Source organism: Anolis sagrei, chromosome X (assembly GCF_037176765.1).
Source record: "Anolis sagrei isolate rAnoSag1 chromosome X, rAnoSag1.mat, whole genome shotgun sequence".
NCBI lineage: Eukaryota > Metazoa > Chordata > Lepidosauria > Squamata > Dactyloidae > Anolis > Anolis sagrei.
The window spans coordinates 62,059,182-62,084,389 of record NC_090034.1 but is presented as its reverse complement, the minus strand read 5'-3'; the positions used below and the strand labels follow the sequence as shown (position 1 = coordinate 62,084,389).

Genomic DNA, 25,208 nt, shown 5'->3' with positions numbered 1-25,208 from the left:
CCGACTTACAAATGACTCCCAATTGAGAACAGGGCTGGATTTGATGTCCTTTAGGGGCCCTGTCCAAATCTAGGATACTATATCTCATACACGCACACACACAGGCTATCCCCAAGTTACACACATCCGACTTACAAATGACTCCCAGTTGAGAACAGGGCTGGATTTGATGTCCTTTAGGGGCCCTGTCCAAATCTAGGATACTATATCTCATACACGCACGCACACAGGCTATCCCCAAGTTACACACATCCGACTTACAAACGACTCCCAGTCATTTGTAAGTCGGGCTGGACTGGATTGGATGGCCTTTGGGGGTCCCTTCCAAATCTATGAAATTATATCTATTTCATATCTATATCTATACATACACAGCCAACTTACAAACACCTGACATACAAGCGACTCCTAGTTAAGAAGGGGGCTGGACTGGATGGCCTTTGGGGGCCCTTTCCGAACCTAGGGCACGCGGCCTATCTCCTGCCTGCCTAACCACTGAGTTCATCCCGAAAGCAGGAGCTCTGACCCCGGAGGGAGGGAGGCTGCACGCCCTGTGGTTTCTGGGTCAGCGCAAGGCAGCAAACGGCTCTGACCGGATTCTCATTTGTTCAGATGCTCTTTTGTTTACAGATGGGCAATCCCTGAGGCCTCTGCCAACGCCAACGCCCTGAACCCGAAACGCTGGTATCTGTCCTGGAAGCGAATTGGGGGGGAAAGCCTTCAAAAAGGGACGGGATTCGGATCCGCCCTCAAAACTCAAACTCAGGCATGAAATTGGGGTGGAAGGAAAAGGCCCCCCTCTCTCCTCTCGGCGGCAACAACAACGCCAAAGGAGCCTCGGGTGGATGGAGTAACTCACTCCGGGAGCCCAAATTGGGCAACTTGGCTGGAAAAGCCTTCCAAAACAAACAGAGTGACACGTTTCAATGCTGTTACCAGAGCGGAGCAACTTCCGAGTTTGTTCAGTGACCCAATGTTTTCCGAAAGTTTGCCTTCTCGAGTACAAGAAGCACTAGCTGCATTTTCCCCATCTTTGTTCTTCTCTGCCTTCTCCTTGCCATTGAGAAGCCCAGGGAGGAAGAAGCTGAGGCTCTTTGGAAGAGCTCCTTATCTCCTGTCAACACTCAAGCCATTCCAGGGACAGGGTGACTTTCCTAATTCTGATCCATCCACATTACAAAGCCAGAGGAGAAGGGATCAAAAATAAACCGGGAGCCAGTTTTGTTTAGAGGAGGAGGAGGCCACTCAGGGCTATTTCTGGTGGGGACAATCTGCTTGGAAGGCCCACAAGGAGGGAGGCAGCCGCAGATGGAGCACAATACGGATTAAGGCAGGCAGGCAGGGCTCTCATCCAAGCCAAGGCCCCCCAGAAGTGGAAAGCGCTGGGCAAACCCTCCTGACAGATGGCCACCTGTGCCACCCTCTCCAAGGCAACATGTTCCGTCGGTGAGAGTCACAAGACCCTTTTCTCATTTGAGTTCACTGCAGCAGCCGGAAACAAACAGGCTCCTTCTTCAAAATGATAGCATTGACGGTCCCTATCGTATCCTTATCCGTATTCAGTCACTGCCAGAAGGGACAGAGAGTTTCATCTATGCCGAAGATCGTGCCATCACCACTCAAGCAGGGAGCTTTGAAATGGCTGAACAGAAGCTCTCCAAAGTGCTCTTACTGCTTATGACAGGAAAAAAACCCAACTGATTCCACATCAATCTAAAATACAGAAATTTCAGAACAGACAAGTATCTCGAGGTCTGAGGATGACCTAGAAAGGAATCCCACTGGAGCACTGCAGCACATCCAAATACCTTGGAGTCACTCTGGACCTGCTCTGACTTACAGGAAGCACTGCTTGACTATCAACAAAAACTGGGTGCAAGAAATAATATCATATAAAAGCAGGCTGGCACAACCTGGGGATCACAACCAGGTACAGTGAAGACATCTGCCCTTGTGCTTGGCTAATCTGCTGCTGAGTACGCATGCCCAGTGTGGAATACATCATGCTGAAACAGTGAATGTGGCTCTCAATGACACATGCCGCATTGTAACAGGATGTCTGTGCCCCACACCACTGGAGAAATTATACTGTTTAGCCGGTATTGCACCACCTGATATCTGCCGGGAAGAAGCAGACAATAATGAAAGGACCAAGGCATTGACATATCATTAAAGCTTTTAAACAGAGGCTGGATGGCCATCTGTCAGGGGTGATTTGAATGCAATATTCCTGCTTCTTGGCAGGGGGTTGGACTGGATGGCCCATGAGGTCTCTTCCAACTCTTTGATTCTATGATTCTATATCGGGCCCACCCCAGCCCAAAAGTGGCAGGCAAAAACCCGGAACCTCAATCAGTGGCTGAGACCGGATGAGAGACTCCCTCCTGGGTACACAGAAGATGGGAGACTTGGAAGGCACTGAACAGGTTGTGCTCTGGCACCACGAGGTGAAGAGCCAACCTTAAGAAATGGGACCACAAAGTGGAGTCCATGACATGCGAGTGTGGAAAAGAGCAAGCCACAGACCCCCAACTACAATGCAATCTGAGCCCTGCCACATGCACAAGGGAGGTCCTTCTTACAGCAACACCAGAAGCACGTCAAGTGGGCAGCTTCTGGCCAAAGGACATTTAGCATTATGCCAAGTTTTTAACTTTGTTTGTGGTTTTTCTATACATTGTAACTGTATCCTCAATTCGTTTCGGAACTCGATAAATAAAAATCCATATCTTCAAAATGGTCTGATCCAGGCGGCCAAGAGAGTGGGTTCTTGGCCTTGGGGATGTTGTTTCCTGCGCAAAATCTTTGCACCCAGGACCACCTTTTGGAACGTTGTTTCCTGCACAAAATCATCACATCCAAAATGACCTGCAGGTGAATAAGAGGCATCAACAGCGTGGTGGCACCTTTGAGACCTGGGTCCCACCTCCCAGAGCAAAGCACAAAGGCTGCTGGCCTGGAAATTGCTGGCCTGGAAATCACTTCCCGTCGACCCTACGCATGCCATCGACTGGACGGGGGCAAAGCAGGGCTTGCCCCACCCCAGCCATTCCACAGATATATAAACCCATTGTCCTAATTCCAACAGACCTCACTACCTCTGAGGATGCTTGCCATAGATGCAGGCGAAACGTCAGGAGAAATGCCTCTAGAACATGGCCCTATAGCCCGAAAAAACCCACAAGAATCTAGTGATTCCAGCCATGAAAGCCTTCGACAATACATTCAGGGCTGCATTGTTTGTTCTTCCTTGTGGAAGAATACGCCAAAGTGGAACATGTTTCCAGCATTGTCTACTTGAAAATCCGCTTTCTTTTCCAAATCAGTTCCTTCCCGCAGCTAGAATCTGGGCCCTCCAGACCCGGCTTGCTTTCTGAGACTTTAACACACAATGTGAGCAAAGGCAAGGGCCTTCTATGGGAACAAGCAACGCATTTGAAGGACAGATGTGGAATGGCTTGTGCAAGAAGCAACAACGCCTGAAAAGAAGAAGGAGCTCCTCTTTGAAGGACATCATCTCTCATCTAGTTGCATTGACTCCATGTTATGGGATGCTGGGATTGGTAGTTTGGGGAGGCATCAAGAGGGGGCTCAAGGCCTTGTCCAACTGCAGCCCCCAGGACTCAGTAGCACTGAACCCAGGCAATTCAAGTGGATTCATTTTGCAGCAGAGATGCACCCAAGGTGTTCCTTTCCATTGCTGAAAGCTTTGGTGCCATGTTGTTGTTGTTGTTGTTGTTGTTGTTGTTGTTGTTATTATTGGTTATTATACCCTGCTTTATCTTTCCCGAAGGGGGCTCAAAGAGGGCACTTTTGACACATTGCATTCGCCAGCAAATCCTTTTTATTGGTTTCAGGGTTTTGGAAACAGAGGTGCGCCTCAGATCCAATGGCACATGACACGTGAGTCCATGTGGGGTGTATCAAACCGTTCCCATTTCTTCCCAAAGACTCTCCACCTTGTTAAACACAGGCTTTGGCTACATTCAAGCCTTCCCTTCCTTCCTTTCCTGGCCATGCCACAGATCCGGATCGGGACCCGTCTGTCTGGGCTGGAAGTGCGACACGTGACCCACGCCTCCCTAATTGGCATGACATTGTCTGCGTGTCTTTCTCTCTCTTCCCCTCCGGCAGAAGGAGGCCAAGCAGCATGCGATTAGCAACAGACGGGAAGCATAATCCTCGCCCTTGATCCCTCTCTCCAAAATCCTCCCTTTTGCCAGCTCTATATATATCTCTATCTATCTATTTATCTATAAATAAATAAATATCGGATCTATCTTAGAAGCAAGAGACTGGGTCTCTTTAAAGGTCCACTTGCCAGATTTGGAAATCCTTGGCCCTAATACTAAAAGATTTGTATTTATTTGAACCCCAAAACTGTTCCAAGAGACAGGCCCCAAGCAGAGAGAGAACAGCAGCAGCAGGAGGAGAAGAATATATATTAGAGTAGCTGTAACGACAACAACAACAACGGCAATAATATATATTGTATATACTACAACTTATGACATGGTAGTGCATTATATATATATATATATATATATATATATATATATAGTGGTATAATAATATAGTCTAATATGATAATGATAATATGTAATAATATGATAATTGTATATTATCTATTACATATAAGTAGTAATATTACAATATAACCCAGTGGTTCTCAACCTTCCTAAAGCCGTGACCCCTTAGTACAGGTCCTCATGTTGTGGTGACCCCCAACCATAATGTTATTTTCATTGCTACTTCACAACTGTAATTTTGTTACTGTTATGAATCGTAATCTAAATACCTGATATGCAGGATGTATTTTCAGTCACTGGACCAAATTTGGCACGAATACCCAATACGACCAAATTTGAATACTGGTGAGGTTGGGGGTGATTGATTTTGTCATTTGGTAATGCTGGAGTTGCTGGGATTTATAGTTCACCTAAAATCAAATAGCCTTCTGAACTCCACCAATGATGGAATTGAATCAAACTGGGCACACAGAATTCCCATGACCAAGACAAAATACTGGGAAGCTCTGGTGGACACTGACCTTGAGTTTTTTGGAGTTGTAGTTCACCTACACCCAGAGAACACTGTGGACTCAAGCAATGATGGATCTGGATCAAACTTGGCACAAATACTCAATATGCCCAAATGTGAACACTGGTGGAGTTTGGAGAAAATAGACCTTGCCATTTGGGAGTTGTAATTGTTGGGATTTATAGTTCACCCACAATGAAATAGCATAGCGATAGAATTGGACCAAACTTTCCATACAGAATCCCCATGATCAACAGAAAATACTATGTTTTCTGATGGTCTTTGGCAACCCTTCTGACACCCCCTCGCGACCCCCACGGGGGTCCCGACCCCCAGGTTGAGAAACACTGATATAACCTGTTATTATTTTGAATATAGATGTGGATTTGTTTTTGGGATTTGGGGGGACTTTTTTTTGTCTTTGTTCAGCTTCCCATGTCATTGAATGCTGCGTAATACCTGTTGTAAACAGCCCCTAGTCCTCTCAGGGAGGTAGAGCAGGAGAGAAATAATAGTTGTTATTGTTATTATTACTATTATAGTATTAATAATAGTATCATAATAACATATAGCGATAGAGTAATATATAGTGATAGAGTGTATAATAATAATAATAATATATAGTAATATAATAATATATAGTGATAGAGTGTGTTGTGAACCGCTGTGAGTCGCTTCCGGGCTGAGAACAGCGGTATAGAAGTAAAGTAAATAAATAATAAATAGAGTAATAACAATAATGATTTTTTTTTCATGTGAGGAGCAACTTGGGAAACTTCAAGTCACTTCTGGTGTGAGAGAATTGGCCATTTGCAAGAACGCTGGCCAGGGGACGTTGCCCAGTTGTGTTACCATCCTTGTGGGAATCTTCTCTCATGTCCCCACATGAGAAGCTGGAGCTGACAAATGGGAGCTCACCCCACTCCCCGGATTCAAACTGCCAACCTTCAGATCAGCAGTTGAGCCGGCAAAGGGTTTAACCCATTTTGCCACCCCGGCTTCCTAACAATAATGATAAAAATGAATAGAAATTGAGCAATAGTGATAATAAGAATAATATATAGTAATACAGAAATAATAATTGTAATAGAATGGTTTTTGTCGGAAGCTATGAGAGCAGCTCCACCCCTCTTGTCCTTTAGGAAAGAACTGAAGACATTCCTGTTTTGAAATAGCTTTCAATGGAATGAGACACAAGCCTAGTATTTTACCGCCTTATGGGAATTTTAGACTACTTTTAATTCAACCTTAATTTAATTTTAATTGTCTACAAGATAGTATCCATGGAACTCATTTGGGTTGTTTTAATCAATGCGTTTATGTTATATTGTATGCGAGCTGCCTTGGGTCCGTTGGGAGGAAGGCAGGAGGGAAATACTCGGAGTAAATAAATAAATATGGTAGTGATGGAGTAATAATAATAGCATTAGAGTAGTAGTAGTAGTAGTAATGATGATGATGATGATGTAGTAATATAATAATAGCAGCAATAGCAATAGTGATATAATAATAAGACAAAATAGTAATATAGTAGCCATAATAATAGAGAAATACAGTATATTAATAATAATACAGTAATATAGTAGTAGCAGCAGTAATAATAACAGTAATATAATAATACAAAATAGTAATATAGTAACAATAATGTAATAATATATGTCATATTATAGTAATAATAATATAGTAGTAATAATAGTAATATAAAGTAATAGAGTAATAATAGTAAAATACTAATAATAGAGTAATAACATTATAATAGTAATATAATAGTATTATAATAGTAGCAATAATAATAGTACTATAACAATAGTAATTATATAAAAAAGTAATAAAGTAGCAATAATATTATAATATACAATAAAAGGTAAAGGTAGTCCCCTGACATTAAGTCCAGTCATGTCTGACTCTGGGGTGTGGTGCTCATCTCCATTTCCAAGGCGAAGAGCCAGCGTTGTCCGTAGACACCTCCAAGGTCATGTGGCTGGCATGACTGCATGGAGCGCTGTTACCTTCCCGCCGGAGCGGTACCTATTGATCTACTCACATTTGCATGTTTTCGAACTGCTAGGTTGGCAGAAGCTAGGGCTGACAGCGGAAGCTCACGCCGCTCCCCGGAATCGAACCTGCGACTTTTCGATCAACAAGCTCAGCAGCTCAGTGCTTTAACCCACTGCGCAACCGGGGGCTCCTCATAATATACAATAGCATAGTAATAAATAATAATAATAATAATAATAATAATAATAATAATAGAGTAGTAATATAATCATATAAAGAAATAATAATATAATATAGTAGATCTTCCGGAGAGGCCCTGCTCTCGGTCCCACCACCTTCGCAAGCACGTTTGGTGGGGACGAGAGACAGGGCCTTCTCTGTGGTGGCCCCTCGGCTATGGAACTCTTTCCCGAGCGAGATTAGATCTGCCCCCTCTCTCTTGTCCTCCAGGAGGCTAGTGAAATATTGGTTATGGAATGAAGCATTCCCAGGATAATGGCTGAGACTGAGACCTGGGAAGCATTCCCAGGATAATGGCTGAGACCAAAGTGAGTGACCACATATGCGGAGTGAGTTGAACATGATTTTACCTTGGCGATTTGGTATATATGTATTTTATCTATATGTATTTTAATCTTGTATTGTTGTATGATGTTTTAACTTGTATTAGTAGCACTAAATCCTTGCTGTTAGCCGGTCTGAGTCCCTCTACGGAGGTGAGAAGATCGGGATAGAAAAGTTTTGAATAAATTAAATAAATACCAGTAGCAGTAGGAATAGTAATAATCATATAATAATAGTGATAATAATACTAGTAATAGTAAAATACTAAGAATAGTAAAATATTACTACTACTACTACTACTACTACTACTAATAATAATAATAATAATAATAATAATAGGAACTCCTTTCCTGGCAAGCCTGCTGGGCTCCCATCCTGCCACCCTTTATATTCAAGGTTTGAATATGACGCTTCTTGGCAGGAGGTTGGACTGGATGGCCCATGAGGTCTCTTCCAACTCTATGATTTTATGACACTGCAGAGACAGCTTTTCATGGATTCATTGATATCATGTGTTCTGATATCAATGGCTTTTCTGGATGTGTTTAGTTCTTTTTCGTTGCCTCTGAATTGGGATCTGTTTGCTGTCCCAAAACGCCGTGATAAGGGAGAAAAGGTTATTTTAAGCACAAAGTAAACTTTGGAGCCTGAACTCAAGTGACTCCGCTTTTTGGGAAAATGGAAGGGAAGAGCCGGGTCATGTTTAATATTTAATTCTGAAGCAGTTTCTGGCACAAAGCCCACCGCCACAGGGCTGGGCTTGTTTTCCCTCTCCATCCAGGGGATGATTAGTATAATAATTGCTATTATTATTATTATCTATCTATCTGTATATATATATAAATGCTCTGTGCATAATGAGTACCTTAAAAACAAAAGAACCAATGAACGAAATCACACCAAATTTGGCAACAAAACATCTCACAACACAAGGAGTGACCATCACTCAAAAAATTATGATTTTGTCATTTGGGAGTTGTAGTTGCTGGGATTTATAGTTCACCTATAATCAAAGAGCATTCTGAACTCCACCAACAATGGAATTGAACCACACTTGGTACACAGAACTCCCATGACCAACAGAAAATACTGAAAGGGTTTGGTGGGCATTGACCTTGATTTTTGGAATTGTAGTTCACCTCCATCCAGAGAACACTGTGGATTCAAACAATGATGGATCCAGACCAAACTTGATAGGAATACTCAATATGCTCAAATGTGAACACAGATGGAGTTTGGGGGAAATATACCTTGACATTTAGGAGTTGTATTTACTTGGATGTATAGTTCACCTACAATAAAAGAGCATTCCGAACCCCTCCAATGATGGAATTGGGCCAAACATCCCACACAGAACCCCCATGACCAACAGAAAATACTGTGTTTTGTCGAAGGCTTTCATGGCCGGAATCACTGGGTTGTTGTAGGTTTTTCCGGGCTATATGGCCATGTTCTGGAGGCAATTTTTCTCCTGACGTTTCGCCTGAATCTATGGCAAGCATCCTCATGAGAATGCTTGCCATAGATGCAGGCGAAACGTCAGGAGAAAAATTGCCTCCAGAACATGGCCATATAGCCCGGAAAAACCTACAACAACCCAATACTGTGTTTTCCAGTGGTCTTGGGTGACCCTTGTGACACCCTGCTGGTGACCCCCCCCCCCCCCGGGGGTCTTTACTTTCCAGGTTCAGAAATGCTGCCTTAAGGCCATCCAATCCAACTCCCTTCACCAGGGCAAGAAAACATAATCAAAGCCCTCCTGACAAAGAGCCATCCACCCATTCACACACACTCACATATATGTATATGACAGATGCAGTATCGAAGACTTGAAAGGGACCCCTACAGAAGGACAATGATACATTGCATGTTCCAGAGTAGACAAACCAGATAATCTCCACATCAACACTGGCAAAGAAACAGCAAGAAATACTGTTTACCTACAAGCATAAAGACATTACATATATTAGAAATCAACACTTTCTCATAACTTTATTTTCCAGATCACCAGACTGGGCCACAGCAACGCGTGGCAGGGGACCGCTAGTTATTATTATTATTTTACTGACACAAAAGCACAGTATGTCACAGCAAACGAGATCTATATGCTGAATTTCATATCACAAAATCACAAGTCAAACACTTCCCAAGTGTCTAGGACTGTGTGATGTATTTTCAAATCATGCGTGCAGATGGTGGCCTTTTGCAGTTGACAGATCATGATTTTGTCACTGTTTATTGTTTCCAAATGCTGACTGAGATCTGTCTGGCATGGCACCATGTACTGGTTTATGCCAGAGCCTTTGCAGTTCAATTTTGAGGTCTTGATAACGGCTGAGTTTTACCTGTTGTTTTTCTTCAATGCGACTGTCACCTGGTATGGCGACATCAATAATCCAAACTTTTTTCTTTTCCACAGTCGTGATACCTGGTGTATTGTGTTCCAAAACTTTGTCAGTCTGGATTCAAAAGTCCCACTTTTGCATGTTCATTTTCCGCTCCCTTTGCAGGTTGATGATCCCACCAGTTCTTTACTACTGGGAGGTGATACCTGTCACATAAGTTCCAATGAATCATTTGGGCCACAAAATTGTGCCTCTGTTTGTAGTCTGTCTGTGCGATTTTCTTGCAGCAGGTGAGGATATGTCTTGTCTGGATTTACCTTCAACTTATTAGCCTTCATCCAGCCCATTACTGATGGCAGGCACTGGTTCAAGACCAGAATGACATCCTTGGCTTTTGGTGCAAAGTAGTAGGCTTGGGCGGTTTCGTTCGTTAATTTCATAATTCGTTATTAATTTGTATTTAAATTAGCTTACGATCCATTATTGAGCCATGCAGGAATAATGTGAGGAGTAAATTAGATTCGAAACAATTTTTTCAATTTATTTCGTAATTATTTTGTAATTATTTTGTAATTATTTCGTAATTATTTCGGCATGTCTGGTGCAAGTTTTATAGTTGTTGTTTGTTTTATCACACCAACAGTCAACAACAGAGGGAGAGGGAAGCTTCAGAAGTTCCCCCTGTCCCATTTGGAGGTTTTTTTAGCATATTGCGCAATCGCGTCCGCCATTAACGAATCGATTCGTAATTATACGAAATTTCGTATATTTCGAAATTTTTAAAAGGAAAATTTCGGAATTATTTAAAAAAATGAAACGCAAGGGCCCCCTAAAAACAAAACGAGTTTAGAACCAAATTTTTCCGTGGTTACCCAAGCCTACAAAGTAGTAGTAGAGTTGGGTGTCATCCACATACACATGTCACTGAACTCCAAAACTCCAGATGATCTCTCGCAGCAGTTTCATGTAGATGTTAAACAACATGGGGACAGAATGGAGCCCTGAGGGACGCCACAGGCCAGGGAGTTGAACAGGAATCCCCCAGCAGCATCTTTTGGGTCCGTCCCTCCCAGAAGGACCAGAACCACTACAGAACAGTGCCCCTGAGTCCCATTCCTGAGAAGCGGCCCAGAAGGAGACCATGGTCGATGGTATTGAAAGCCGCTGAGAGGTCCAGGAGAACCAGCAGGGACACACTCCCCCTGTCAGCTGTCTTTGGTGATAATTCACCAAAGTGACCAATGCCATCTCAGTTTCGTAACCAGGTCTGAAACCAGATTGAGATGGATCCAGATAATTGGTTTCATCTAAGAACCTTTGGAGTTGTGAGGTCCCAACTTCTCCAGAACCTTGCCCTGGAACAGGACACTGGCCTGTAGTTGTTAAGTTGGGTGGGATCCAGTACTGGTTTCTTTAACAATGGTCTTCCTACAGCCTCCTTTAGGCTAATTGGCATTGAGCCTTGGGCCAAGAATATTATTAGTATTAGGATGTATTATTATTATTATTATTATTATTATTACTATTATTAGAAACACATCAAGATGAGTCCACAGCAAACAAGATCACTCTGCTGGCTGTTGTATTGGATCACACGTCGGACACTTTCAAAGTGTCTAGAACTGTGTGATGTATCGGCAAATGATGCATGCAGATCCCAGTAAGATGGCCTTTTGCAGCTGGCAGATGATAATTTTGTCGGTGCCGATTGTGTTTAAGTGCAGGCCAAGGTCTTTAGGCACTGCACCCAGTGTGCCGATCACCACTGGGACCACCTTGACAGGCTTGTGCCAGAGTCTTTGCCATTCGATCTTTAAATCCTCATATCGTGTCAGCTTTTCCAGTTGTTTTTTTTCAGATCTTGCTGTTGCCTGGGATTGCAACATCGACAATCCATGCTTTGTTTTTTAACACGATTGTGAGGTCGGGAGTATTATAATCCAGAACTCTGTCTGTCTGAATCCGGAAGTCCCAGAGGAGTTTGGCGTGTTCATTCTCTGTAACTTGTGATCCCACCAGTTCTTTGTTGCAGGCAGATGGTATTTGTGGCACAAGTTCCAATGAATCATCTGAGCAACGGTGTTGTGCCTCTGCTTGTAGTCTGTCTGTGCAATCTTCTTGCAGCAGCTGAGGATGGGATCTATCATTTTGTCTGCTTCCTTGCAGTCTACACTTGGGATCTGTTGTCAACTTTTCAATTCTGGCTTCGATGGCATTGGTTCGAATGGCTTGAGCTGCCAGAATCAGGCCCTCCATCTCCTTTTTCAGAGCTCCATTTGTGAGCCACAGCCATGTTTGTTCTTTGTCAATTTGGCTCTCAATTTTTGCCAGAAACTGTCCATGGAGAGCCTTCTTTCACCAGTTTTCTCTTCTGCTCTGGATTGTGTTTTTATGGTATTCTCTCTTTGTCTTTTGCACTTTAAGCAGTTTACGACTATTGACTTCCCTCAATGACTTATTATTATTATTATTATTATTACTACTACTACTAATATGTTTATTTCTACCCGACTGGCAAGGAGCCTCCAAGCAGATTTCAGGTGTCAATCAGAGCCCTTATCTCCCATACGTCTCCATAGCAGCTGATGGCCCAATTATGGTTATATAACCCCAGGTAATTATCTGTACAGCTCTATTAGGAGGATCATTACAGGCCAATTACCCAATCTCAACCCTGCCTTCCTCCAACTCCCATCATCCAGCAACCCATGGGAGTCATACAGTACTAGCAGCAATACCAATAGTAATAGTAATATAACAAGAATAGTAACACTTCAAGCGGGCGAGGCCATTGCAGTATTGACATGTTTTGTTTTGTTTCACTGAAAGACAACAGCAAAGCAATACTGAGAGAGGGAAGAGTCAAAAAAAGGAAGTGATAGAAGAAGGTAAATCCCCTTGAAGCTGCCACGTTTTTGGAGCTTTATTGCTCCTTCGCTGTTAACACACAACGGCAGCCCCAATATGACCCATTATAGAGTTAGTCTACCTCTAACCCCTTTCTCCCCAAAATGGGGAGGTTTAGTGCTCCTCCGCTCTTCATTCAAGATGGTGACATCTCTGTAGCATTAGAGCAGATGGTAGTCTATTTCTGACCTAGGGGCCAAGGTTGCCACGTTCTTGTAGATTTCGCACTTCTCCACTCTTAAGATCCCACACTGTAGTAAATCTCTGACCAAGAGTCCAAAGTTGCTCCTCCGCTCTTAATACACCTCTATGGCCCATTAAGGCAGCCGGCAGAATCATAGAATCAAAGAGTTGGAAGAGACCTCATGGGCCATCCAGTCCAACCCCCTGCCAAGAAGCAGGAATATTGCATTCAAATCACCCCTGACAGATGGCCATCCAGCCTCTGTTTAAAAGCTTCCAAAGAAGGAGCCTCCACCACACTCCGGGGCAGAGAGTTCCACTGCTGAACGGCTCTCACAGCCAGAAAGTTCTTCCTCATGTTCAGATAGAATCTCCTTTCTTGTAGTTTGAAGCCATTGTTCCGCATCCTAGTCTCCAGGGAAGCAGAAAACAAGCTTGCTCCCTCCTCCTTGTGGCTTCCTCTCACATATTTATACATGGCTATCATATCTCCTCTCAGCCTTCTCTTCTTCAGGCTAACCATGCCCAGCTCCTTAAGCCGCTCCTCATAGCGCTTGTTCTCCAGACCCTTGATCATTTGAGTCGCCCTCCTCTGGACACATTCTAGCTTGTCAATATCTCTCTTGAATTGTGGTGCCCAGAATTGGACACAATATTCCAGGTGTGGTCTAACCAAAGCAGAATGGAGGGGCAGCATGACTTCCCTGGACCTAGACACTATGCTCCTATTGATGCAGGCCAAAATGCCATTGGCTTTTTTTGTCGCCACATCACATTCTTGGCTCATAACTTGTTGTCCACGAGGACTCCAAAATCTTTTTCACACGTACTGCTCTCGAGCCGGGCATTGTCCCCCATTCCGTATCTTTGCATTTCGTTTTTCCTGCCAAAGTGGAGTATCTTGCATTTGTCCCTGTTGAACTTCATTTTGTTAGTTTTGGCCAATCGTCTCTCTAATCTGTCAAGATCGTTTTGAATCTTTCTCCTGTCCTCTGAAGTATTGGCAATCCCTCCCAATTTGGTGTCGTCTGCAAACTTGATGATCATGCCTTCTAGCCCTTCATCTAAGTCATTAATAAAGATGTTCTACCGTAGTCTATCTCCAACTCATTTCTCACCAAGGTTGGGGTTAGTGCTCCTCCTCTTAAGAGGCCACATTATAGCAAATGATAGTCTATCTGACCCATTTCCCCCCAAAGATGGGGCTTAGAGGCCAAGGTTGCCATGTTTTTGGAGGACTAGCACTCCTCTGCTCTTAACACACGATAGTGGCACCTCTATGACCCACTATCGTAAGTGGTACTCTATCTCTGACCCATTTCTCCTGAAGAATGGGGCTTAGAGTCTAAGGTTGCCACATTCCTTGGTGGTATAGTGCTCCTCTGCTCTTAAGAGGCTGCATTATGGCAGATGGTAGTCTATCTCTGATCTAGAGGCCAAGGTTGCCATATTTTTAGAGGCTTACCACTCCTCTGCTCTCGATACATGCAAAGCAAGGGGGGAACACCTGGAGGACCTCTGGGGGACCCTCCATTAGCATCCTTTCCTGTCAATAACACTTCCAAGGACTTCTTGGCCGAGGGCTGCGCATCCCCTCCCTTCTTTGCCCCCAACCACACTCACTTGTTGCTGCCCCTCTGAACAGGATCTAATAATACAAATACTAATAATAATCTATTCTAAACTGTAGGTTGATTGATGCTTTTATGTTAAAGCTGCTTTGTGTCTTCTTTGGGGGTAGAAATATAATAACAACAATAATAATATTGATAATAATAGCATAGTTTAAATTGTAAGCTGATGCTTTTATGTTAAGCCACTTTGAGTCTCTTGCAGGGGTAGAAAGAAATAAAATAATAACAAATTGATAATAATAATGGTAGTGATGATATGGTAATAACGTATCTCGACCTATCAGCCCACCAGGACCCTAAGATCTTCAGGAGAGGCCCTTCTCTCCATCCCGCCTGCTTCACAGGTGCGGTTGGCGGGAACGAGAGATAGGGCCTTTTCTGTGGTGGCCCCTCGGCTTTGGAATGCCCTCCCTATAGAGATAAGATCAGCCTCTTCACTGATGGTATTTCGTAAAAAACTGAAAACTTGGATGTTTGAGCAAGCATTCGGTTAACCCGATGCAAGGAATTTTCGACCTAGGACCGGCAATTACTGACAACGAAATAGGATCATGATTAAATTAAGAGATGCATTGGTCTGTATTGGTGGCCCAATACTGTGAAATGTATATGTTTGTGTTTTATACTTTAATTGGAATATTGTTGTTTTAATGTTGTTGTAAACCGCAATGAGTCGCCGTTTAGGCTGAGATATTGGCGGTATACAAGCGTAATAAATAAATAAATAAATAAATAATAATAATAATCATCATCGAATGGTAGAATCCCAGAGTTGGAAGAGACCTTGTAGGCCAGGGGTCCTCAAACGACGGCCCGGGGGCCGGATACGGCCCTCCAAGGTCATTTACCTGGCCCTTGCTCAGGGTCAACCTAGGTATGAAATGACTTGAAACAACACAACAACAACAACAATCCTATCTCATCAGCCAAAAGCAGGCCCACACGTCCCAATGAAATGCTAATAAGTTTATATTTGCTAAAATTGTTCTTCATTTTAATTATTTTATTGTTTTTAAGTGTTATAGCACAATCAATAAGATATGTGCAGCATGCATAAGAATTCATTCATTTTTTTTTCAAATGATAATCAGGCCCTCCAACGCTTTGAGGGACTGTGACCTGGCCCTCTCTTTAAATAGTTTGAGGACCCCTGTCGTAGGCCATTCCTGCCAAGAAGCAGGAAAATTGTATTCAAAGCACCCCCAACAGATGGCCATCCATCCAGATGGTCTTAATAATATAATGACGTTGATATAATGGTAATGATAATACCTTTAGGGGACATAAAGGTAAAGGTAAAGGTAGTCCCCTGACATTAAGTCCAGTCATGTCTGACTCTGGGGTGTGGTGCTCATCTCCATTTCTAAGCCGAAGAGCCAGCGTTGTCCGTAGACACTTCCAAGGTCATGTGGCCAGCATGACTGCATGGAACGCCGTTACCTTCCCGCCAGAGCGGTACCTATTGATCTACTCACATTTGCATGTTTTCGAACTGCTAGGTTGGCAGAAGCTAGGGCTGACAGCGGAAGCTCACGCCGCTCCCCGGAATCGAACCTGCAACCTTTCGATTAACAAGCTCAGCAGCTCAGTGCTTTAACCCACTGCGCCACCGGGGGCCCATAAGGAGTGTTATAACGTTTTTTTAAATTTTTATTTAATAATATGAATTGCATATTTTAAATTGTAGGCTGACTGGCTGTTTGACGCTTTGGTGTTAAGCTGCTTTGAGTTTCCTTTGGCAGGTAGAAATAAAGATCAATATCATAATAATGATCACAATAATGATACATATAATATAATAAAAATTATAGTGATGATATAATAATAATGACAATAAAAAACAATGTTGATATAATAATAATGTTTGTTTGTTTTTGTTTTTTTTGTCATGTCAGGAGTGACTCCTGGTGTGAGAGAATTGGCCGTCTGCAATTCTGGATGATTTTTGATGTTTTATCATCCTTGTGGGAGGCTTCTCTCATGTCCCCGCATGAGGAGCTGGAGCTGATAGAGGGAGCTCATCCGCCTCTCCCCTGATTTGAACCTGCGACCTGTCGGTCTTCAGTCCTGCCGGCAATAATGTTGATATGATAACAATGATGATGATGATAATGTGTCTATTTTAAATGGTGGGCTGATTGACGCTTTGATGTGAAGCCGCTTTGATTCTCCTTCGGGGGTGGAAATCAATATAATAATGATGAGGATGAATGGATACCAAGAGTACCCCTGTTGTAGGCCAGTCCTGCCAAGAAGCAGGAAAATTGTATTCAAAGCACCCCCAACAGATGGCCATCCATCCAGATGGTCTTAATAATATAATGACGTTGATATAATGGTAATGATAATACCTTTAGGGGACATAAGGAGTGTTATAACGTTTTTTAAAAATTGTATTTAATAATATGAATTGCATATTTTAAATTGTAGCCTGACTGGCTGTTTGACGCTTTGGTGTTAAGCTGCTTTGGCAGGTAGAAATAAAGATAAATATAATAATAACGATCACAATAATGATAAATATAATATTATAATAATTATAGTGATAATGTAATAATAATGACAATAAAAAACAATGTTGATATAATGATAATAATGTATTGTCGAAGGCTTTCATGGCTGGGATCACTAGGTTCTTGTGTTTTTTTTCGGGCTATAGGGCCATGTTCTAGAGGCATTTCTCCTGACGTTTCTCCTCTGAGGATGCTTGCCATAGATGCAGGCAAAACGTCAGGAGAAATGCCTATAGCCCGAAAAAACCCACAAGAACCTAATGATAATAATGTTTTTTGGGGGTTTTTTTGTCGTGTCAGGAGCGTCCTGTATGGGAGAATTGGCCGTCTGCAAGGACGTTGCCCAGGGGACGCCCGGATGATTTTTTTGATGTTTTATCATCCTTGTGGGAAGCTTCTCTCATGTCCCCGCATGAGGAGCTGGAGCTGATAGAGGGAGCTCATCCGCATATGATAACAATGATGATGATGATGATAATAATGTGTCTATTTTAAATGGTGGGCTGATTGACGCTTTGATGTGAAGCCGCTTTGATTCTCCTTTGGGGGTAGAAATCAATCTAATAATGATGAGGATGAATGGATACCAAGAGTGATAAGATGACAATGATGAGGATCCTAATCCTTGAGGAGGGGGGTCTCAGAGAATGCATAGAGGTGTGTGAAAAGGGATGCTTCCTCTTCTGTTTCCCATAAAAGCCCCCTCCAGCATCTGTCTCCATGTTGAGCCCCCCCTTTCCCTCCCCAAAGCAACAAGCTGTCCCTCCTTTCCATAGAGAGGGGGTTGTAATGGGGAGGGGGCCTGCCTGACTCCCTTCCCTCCCCTTTCAACCCAGAGCCAAACCTGTTTCCTGCAGAAGGAGCAGCAGCAGCAGCAGCCGAAGTGGAGGAGGACCGCCAACAGACTGAGACAGAGAGAGAGAGAGAGAAAGGAGGAGGGAGGGGCAGGAGGGGGAGGGGCCTCTGAGGGAAAGTGGGCGGGGCCTCCCCTTGTGGACAGCCTCAGGGGCAGAGAGAGAGAGAGAGAAAGGAGGAGGAGCAGTCAGGGGGCGGGGCCAGGGAGAGAGGAAAACGAGGAGGAGCCTCGGAGGGAGCGGCAAGGGGAGGGGCCAGAGAGGTGGAAAAATGGGCGGGAACAGAGAAAGAAAAGGAGCCTTAGAGGCAGGAGCGCGAGGGGCAGGGGGAGGAAAGGTGGGCGGGGCCTGGCTGACAGGCAGAGAGAAAGGGAGGGAGAGGGGCCAAGGAGGGGATATGGGCGGGGCCTCCTCTCAGGAACAGACTCAGAAAGAAAAGGAGGGGAGGAGCCTCAGAGGGAGGAGGAGGGAGGGGCAGGGGGAGGTGGGCGGGGCCTGGCTGACAGGCAGAGGGAAGGGAGGGGCCAAGGAGGGGATATGGGCGGGGCCTCCTCTCGGGAACAGACTCAGAAAGAAAAGGAGGGGGAGGAGCCTCAGAGGGAGGAGGAGGGAGGGGCAGGGGAGGTGGGCGGGCCTGGCTACCAGGCAGAGGGAAGGGAGGGGCCAAGGAGGGGATATGGGCGGGGCCTCCTCTCATTAACAGACTCAGAAAGAAAAGGAGGAGGAGGAGCATCAGAGGGAGGAGGAGGGAGGGGCAGGTGGGCGGGGCCTGGCATTTGGATCATCCTCCTCTCCTAAAGGGCCTGGTCTAGGGGATGCTGGGAGCTGTAGTCCAGAAGAGAGTGTGGATATGCTATTATGTGTTTTGTTTGCTGGGGGAGTCATTTTGCGAATGTGCTATAGATTTTTTTTGGCTTTTTAATAATATATAGTAATAATAAACTTTATTTATTCCCCGGCCACCATCTCCCCAATGGGGACTCAGGCCAACATGTTACAGCAAAATAAAAATAAAATAGAGTAACATGTTACAGCAAAATAAAATCAAAACATAAACAACAAGCAACATAATCAAAATTACATAGGAAAAAAAAGTATAAACACAGTAACAAAATAACATTCCAATAAACACAATCTCAATAACAGTAGGCGGGCCACTTGTTCAGGATAAAATGATTAAAAGACTCTAATGAGATAAAAATAGGAGCAGATTATTTGCAGGGAGATAAAAACACACAGGGTTGTGAAACTAAACTTCCCATTTGGAGGCCGTGTACTTCAGTGGCAGAAGCGTTGAGGGGAGCAATAGTGTCATGTTGTGCACCTACTCGCCAAAGGCGCAGTAGAAGAGCCAGGTTTTAAGGTTCTTTTTGAACGTTTCTAGTGAAGGGGCTTTCCTGATCTCCCCAGGTAATGAGTTCCAGAGTCGGGGAGCCACAGAGGAGAAGGCTCTCTCCCTTGTGCCCACAAGACGAGCTTGTGAGATTGGTAGGGGTGAAAGGAGGGTTTCTCTTTGTTGGCACAGTTTGCAATTGCGCCTTGAGTATTTTACTCTTGAGAAATTCCCATCCATCCGTAACTCCCTTGTCTTTCAGTATCTGTGTCCACGGAATGCTGCTCAGTGTTTCCTTCATTTTTCGGAAATCAGCTCTCCTAAAGTTCAAAATACGGGTTTGGCTTGTCTTAGTTTTGGTCTTCCTTTGTACCTCAAATTGCAGGAGCACATGGTCACTTGCTCCTAAGGATCCGACCACTTCAACCGCATTGATCAGGTCCTCCGCATTTGTTAGGATGAGATCAAGAGTAGCCGATCCCCTTGTTGCCTCTTCTACCTTCTGGACCATGAAATTGTCTGTAAGGCAAGCGAGGAATTTGTTGGACCTTGTACTCTTGGACGAGTTTGTTTTCCAGCAAATATCGGGATAGTTGAAATCGCCCATGACTACTACATCTCTTCTCTGTGCCTGTTTTGTCAACTGTTGGCAGAAGACTTCATCAAGTTCTTCCTCCTGGCTTGGAGGTCTGTAGTAGACGCCTACAACGAGATCTTTTTGAGTCCCAGTTCCCTTGATTCTTATCCAGATGCTTTCAAGCTAGTTTCCCGGATTGCTCTCTTGCATCTCTTCTGCAGCATAACAGTTTTTGACATATAAGGCTATTCCGCCTCCTCTCCCCTTTCTTCGGTTTCTGTCTATCTACCTCTCTCTTAGCTCTCATTCATCTACCCATCTACCTATCTACCTTTCATTTATCTGCTGTCTGTCAACTTTCTACCATTCACTTATCTCTCCTCCCTGTCTGAAATCTATTATTTATTATTTATTTTAAACTTTTATATCCCGATCTTCTCAACCTCCGTAGAGGGACTCAGACCGGCTTATAGCAAGGATTCAATGCTAACAGTACAATCTAAAAACATCATATAATAACGAGTTAAAATATGTATTGATTAAAATTACAAATAAGCCAAATCGCCAAGATAAAATCATGTCCAACTCAGTCCCTATGTGTGGTCGATAAATTTGTTCTGTAGCAGGTTTCAACCATTACTCTGGGAATGCTTCCTTCCATAGCCAGGAATTCACCAGCCTCCTGAAGGACAGGAGGGAGGGGACAGATCTGATCTCAATCCGGAGAGAGTTCCAGAGCCGAGGAGCCACCACAGAAAAGGCCCTGTCTCTCGTTCCGGCCAGACGCGATTGCGAAAGTGGCGGGACCGAGAGCAGGGCCCCACCAGAAGATCTTAATTGTCTTGGTGGTTCATAGGGGAGAATACATTTGGACAGGTAAACCGGGCCGGAACCGTATAGGGTTTTGTAGGTTAAAACCAGCACTTTGAATTGTGCTCGGAAGCTAATTGGCAGCCAGTGGAGCTGGCGCAACAAAGGAGTTGTGCGCTCCCTGTACTGTATCTACCTCTCTCTCATGTCTCTATTTATCTTTTTTTTAATCACCTACCACCTTTCATCTACCTACCTTCATGAGAACCACAACTCCTCTTAATGTCAAAGGCTTTCATGGCCGGAATCACTGGGTTGTTGTAGGAGGTCTTTCTCTCACCCTGGACATTATTCCATATATATATATATATATATATATATATATATATATATTAACCCCACTTGCCTAGTTTCCAACAGAGCTCACAACCTCTGAGGATGCCTGCCATCGATGCAGGTAAAACGTCAGGAGAGAATGCTTCTGGGACATGGCCAAGCAGCCCAAAGTCTTACAACAACCCACTCCTCTCAGTGTTCCTCCAGCAACAGCAAGAGTCTCCCTATTGGCAGCTCAACCAGGAAATCCCAGTTGGGTGCCCCCCATGAGGGAGGGTCTTCCTCCAGGGGCAAACCAAGAATGGGCAACATGGAAGTCCCTGAACAGACTCAGAAGAGGAGTGGGCAGAGCAAAAGGGAACCTGTCAAAATGGCATTACCTCCTAGTAGAATCCTCTTGCAACTGTGGAGCAGAACAGACAACTCCGCATTTGCATGCTTGCCCGCTATGCCCTGCCTCATGCACACAGGAAGAACTATTTGAGGCTACAGACAATGTAGTCGCTGTTACCCGTTTTTGGTCAAAAGATATTAGCCGCTTGTAGTCCTTCTATTTTTATCAGTTTTATACTAATTTATGCAATGCTTTTGATAATAAATAAATAAATCTACCTCTCTTTATTTATCTATGTATCTCTCGCCTGAATGGGAATCCCTCTGTCCCTCTGCGCATGGGCAGAGTTTTCACCCAGCCAGTGAAGGGGAAGTCGCCACTGGTTTGGACTGGGACCAAGCCCAGGAGACTGGTTTGGGAGCCCCTGAGAGCCACACGATCCCACCCATCTTCCTGCTGAGCCCCAGCCAAAAGGGAAGCTGCTCTTGCAATTTGGGAAAACAGAAATCCTTCTGGAGATTTGAAGATCTTTGGAAAGGCACAACCTTGTCAGAAGTCACAACCTTTTGGGAAATTATGCCAAAACATCTTGGGGAAAAGCATGACCTGCTAAGAGTAATCACCTTTTGGGAAAATGGCATTCACGCAAGGCCATTAGGTGTCTCAGCTGTCCCGAGGTATCTCTTTGAACGGTTAGGGACAAAGGCATGCCAATGCACAAAAAACATAGTTGGTTTACTCACAAATTTCATGTATTCAGCATACAGATACACTGCTTATCAGTCGAGATACAGATAGGATTTGAATTGTTTTCTCTGTGCAAGTAGCACAGGACATCCTTCTCAGAATCAACAGTTCAAAGTCTAAACCAGGCATGGGCAACCTTTCTAACTTGGGGGCTGCAGGGTGGGCTGGAGCAGGGTGGGCGGGCCAGGAGAGAGGGAGGGGGTTCTCCCCAAGCCCCCTCCCTGCTCTTTCCTCCCTTCCTTCCTCTTCTCTTTTGAAGGCAGAAAGTGAAGGAAAGTCAGGAAACGTTTGGATCCCAAAAGGGTTGGCCTTGGTCAGGATGAGGTGGTGGGTGGGAGGGAAAACGTGTATCCACGAGACCCCGTCTAGCCTACTCCAGATATTGAATCCTAGAATCCTAGTGCTGGAAGAGACCCCCAAGGGCCATCCAGTCCAGCCCCCTTCTGGCATGCAGGAAGACACAATCAAAGCACTCCTGATAGACAGACAGCCTCTGCAGGAAAAGCCTCCAGAGAAGGAGACTCCACCACACTCCCAGGCAGCCTAGGCCACTCTCCAGGAAGTTCTTCCTAGTTGTGTCAGTCAAATCCCTTTCCCTGCCATTTGAACCCATTGCTCCCCTGTACCCTGGTCTCTAGAGCAGCAGAAAGCCAGTTTCCCCCCTCCCTCCCTCCTCCTCCTCCTCCTCAATGGGACACCCTTTGAAATCACAAAGGGTGATTTCATGTTCCCTCTGGACCTTCTCTTCTCCCAGGTAAACATCCCCAGGAGGAAAGGAGGAAGGAAAAAGAAAAGGAAGGAGGAGAGGGAAGGAGAGAGGAAAGGAAAGGAAGGAAAGGGGGGGGGGGAGAGAAGGAAGGAGAGAGGGAAAGAAGGAAAGACCAAAGGGTGGAAGGGAAGGGAAGGAGGGAGGGAGGAACAAAAGAGAAGGAAGAGAAGGGAAGAAGAGAAGGGTGGAAGGGATGGTGGAAGGGAAGGGAGGGAGGGAGGGAGGAAAGAGAGAAGGAAGGAAAGACCAAAGGGAAGGAAGGAAGGAGAAAGAGAGAGAAGATACAAGGGAGGAAAGAGGGAATGAAGGAAGAACAAAAGGGAAGGGAGGAAGGAGGGAGAGAGGGAAGGAGGAAGGAAGAACAAAAGGGTGGAAGGGAAGGAAGGAGGAAGGGAGAAAGAGGGAGGAAAGGAAGGATGAAAAGAGGAATGAAAGAGGGAATTAAGGAAGAACAAAAGGGAAGGAGGGAGGGAGAGAGGGAAGGAGGAAGGAAGAACAAAAGGGTGGAAGGGAAGGGAAGGAGGAAGGGAGAAAGAGGGAGGAAAGGGAGAAAGGGAAGGATGAAAAGAGGAAGGAAAGAGGGAATGAAGGAAGAACAAAAGGGAAGGAGGGAGGGAGAGAGGGAAGGAGGAAGGAAGAACAAAAGGGTGGAAGGGAAGGGAAGGAGGAAGGGAGAAAGAGGGAGGAAAGGGAGGAAGGGAAGGATGAAAAGAGGAAGGAAAGAGGGAATGAAGGAAGAACAAAAGGGAAGGAGGGAGGGAGAGAGGGAAGGAGGAAGGAAGAACAAAAGGGTGGAAGGGAAGGGAAGGAGGAAGGGAGAAAGAGGGAGGAAAGGGAGGAAGGGAAGGATGAAAAGAGGAAGGAAAGAGGGAATGAAGGAAGAACAAAAGGGAAGGGAGGAAAGAGGGAGAGGGAAGGAGGAAAGAAGAACAAAAGGGTGGAAGGGAAAGGAAGGAGGAAGGGAGAAAGAGGGAGGAAAGGAAGGAAGGAAGGGAAGGATGAAAAGAGGAAGGAAAGAGGGAAGAAAGGAAGGAAAGGATGGTGAGAGAGAGGAGGGCCTGAGAAAAGAGCCCAATCTGCATTTGGCCCCCGGGCCTGGGTTTCCCCGTGCCTAGTCTAAAGCATCTCTCCAGTCTCAGAGTCAAATACAGTCTCTGTTCAACTAACTTATACAAGCTTCAACTATGCTGATGATCGTGCCATTGCTGCTCAAGCAGGGAGCTTTGAGATGGTAGAACAGAAGCTCTCCAAAGCTCTATGTGCTCTTACCGCTTACTACAGGGAAAACCAGCTGATCCCTAATCCATCTAAAACACAGACATGTGCTTTTCACCTTAAGAACAGACAAGCATCCTGAGCTCTGAGGATGACCTGGGAAGGAATCCCACTCTCAATTCAAGAGAGATATTGACAAGCTGGAATGTGTCCAGAGGAGGGCGACTAAAATGATCAAGGGTCTGGAGAACAAGCCCTATGAGGAGTGGCTTAGGGAACTGGGCATGTTTAGCCTGAAGAAGAGAAGGCTGAGAGGAGATATGATAGCCGTGTATAAATATGTGAGAGGAAGCCACAGGGAGGAGGGAGCAAGCTTGTTTTCTCCTTCCTTGGAGACTAGGACGCGGAACAATGGCTTCAAACTACAAGAGAGGAGATTCCATCAGAACATGAGGAAGAACTTCCTGACTGTGAGAGCCGTTCAGCAGTGGAACTCTCTGCCCCGGAGTGTGGTGGAGGCTCCTTCTTTGGAAGCTTTTAAGCAGAGGCTGGATGGCCATTTGTCAGGGGTGATTTGAATGCAATATTCCTGCTTCTTGGCAGGGGGTTGGACTGGATGGCCCATGAGGTCTCTTCCAGCTCTTTGATTCTATGATTCTATGGAGCATTGCAGCGCACCCAAATACCTGGGAGTCACTCTGGACCGTGCCCTGACCTACAAGAAGCACTGCCTGAACATCAAGCAAAAAGTGGGTGCTAGAAACAATATAATACGAAAGCTTACTGGCACAACCTGGGGATCACAACCAGACACAGCGAAGACGACTGCCCTTGCGCTATGCTACTCTGCTGCTGAGTATGCATGCCCAGTGTGGAACACATCTCACCACGCTAAAACAGTGGATGTGGCTCTTAATGAGTCATGCTGCATTTTCACGGGGTGTCTGCGCCCTACACCACTGGAGAAATTACACTGTCTACATCACATTCTGCAGCAAATTCTTTCATTTTGGTTCCAGGGCTTTGAACCCGTGAGACTCAAGGAAGGA

At 44.8% G+C, this 25,208-nt stretch overlaps 1 protein-coding gene across 2 annotated transcripts in view; it reads right to left on the bottom strand.

The window, feature by feature from the left end:
* The window catches only part of CERS4 (ceramide synthase 4), an 82,011-nt gene that overhangs the window by 53,401 nt on the left and 3,402 nt on the right, over positions 1 to 25,208 (bottom strand). The window contains exon 1 of one of the 2 annotated variants that reach the window (XM_060784739.2): positions 18,029 to 18,194. The exons of the other annotated variant lie outside the window; for it this stretch is intronic. The gene's annotated coding sequence lies outside the window, so the exon portion shown is untranslated. Of the gene's footprint in view, positions 1 to 18,028; positions 18,195 to 25,208 lie in introns of those variants that run through there. 2 annotated transcript variants of the gene reach the window in all.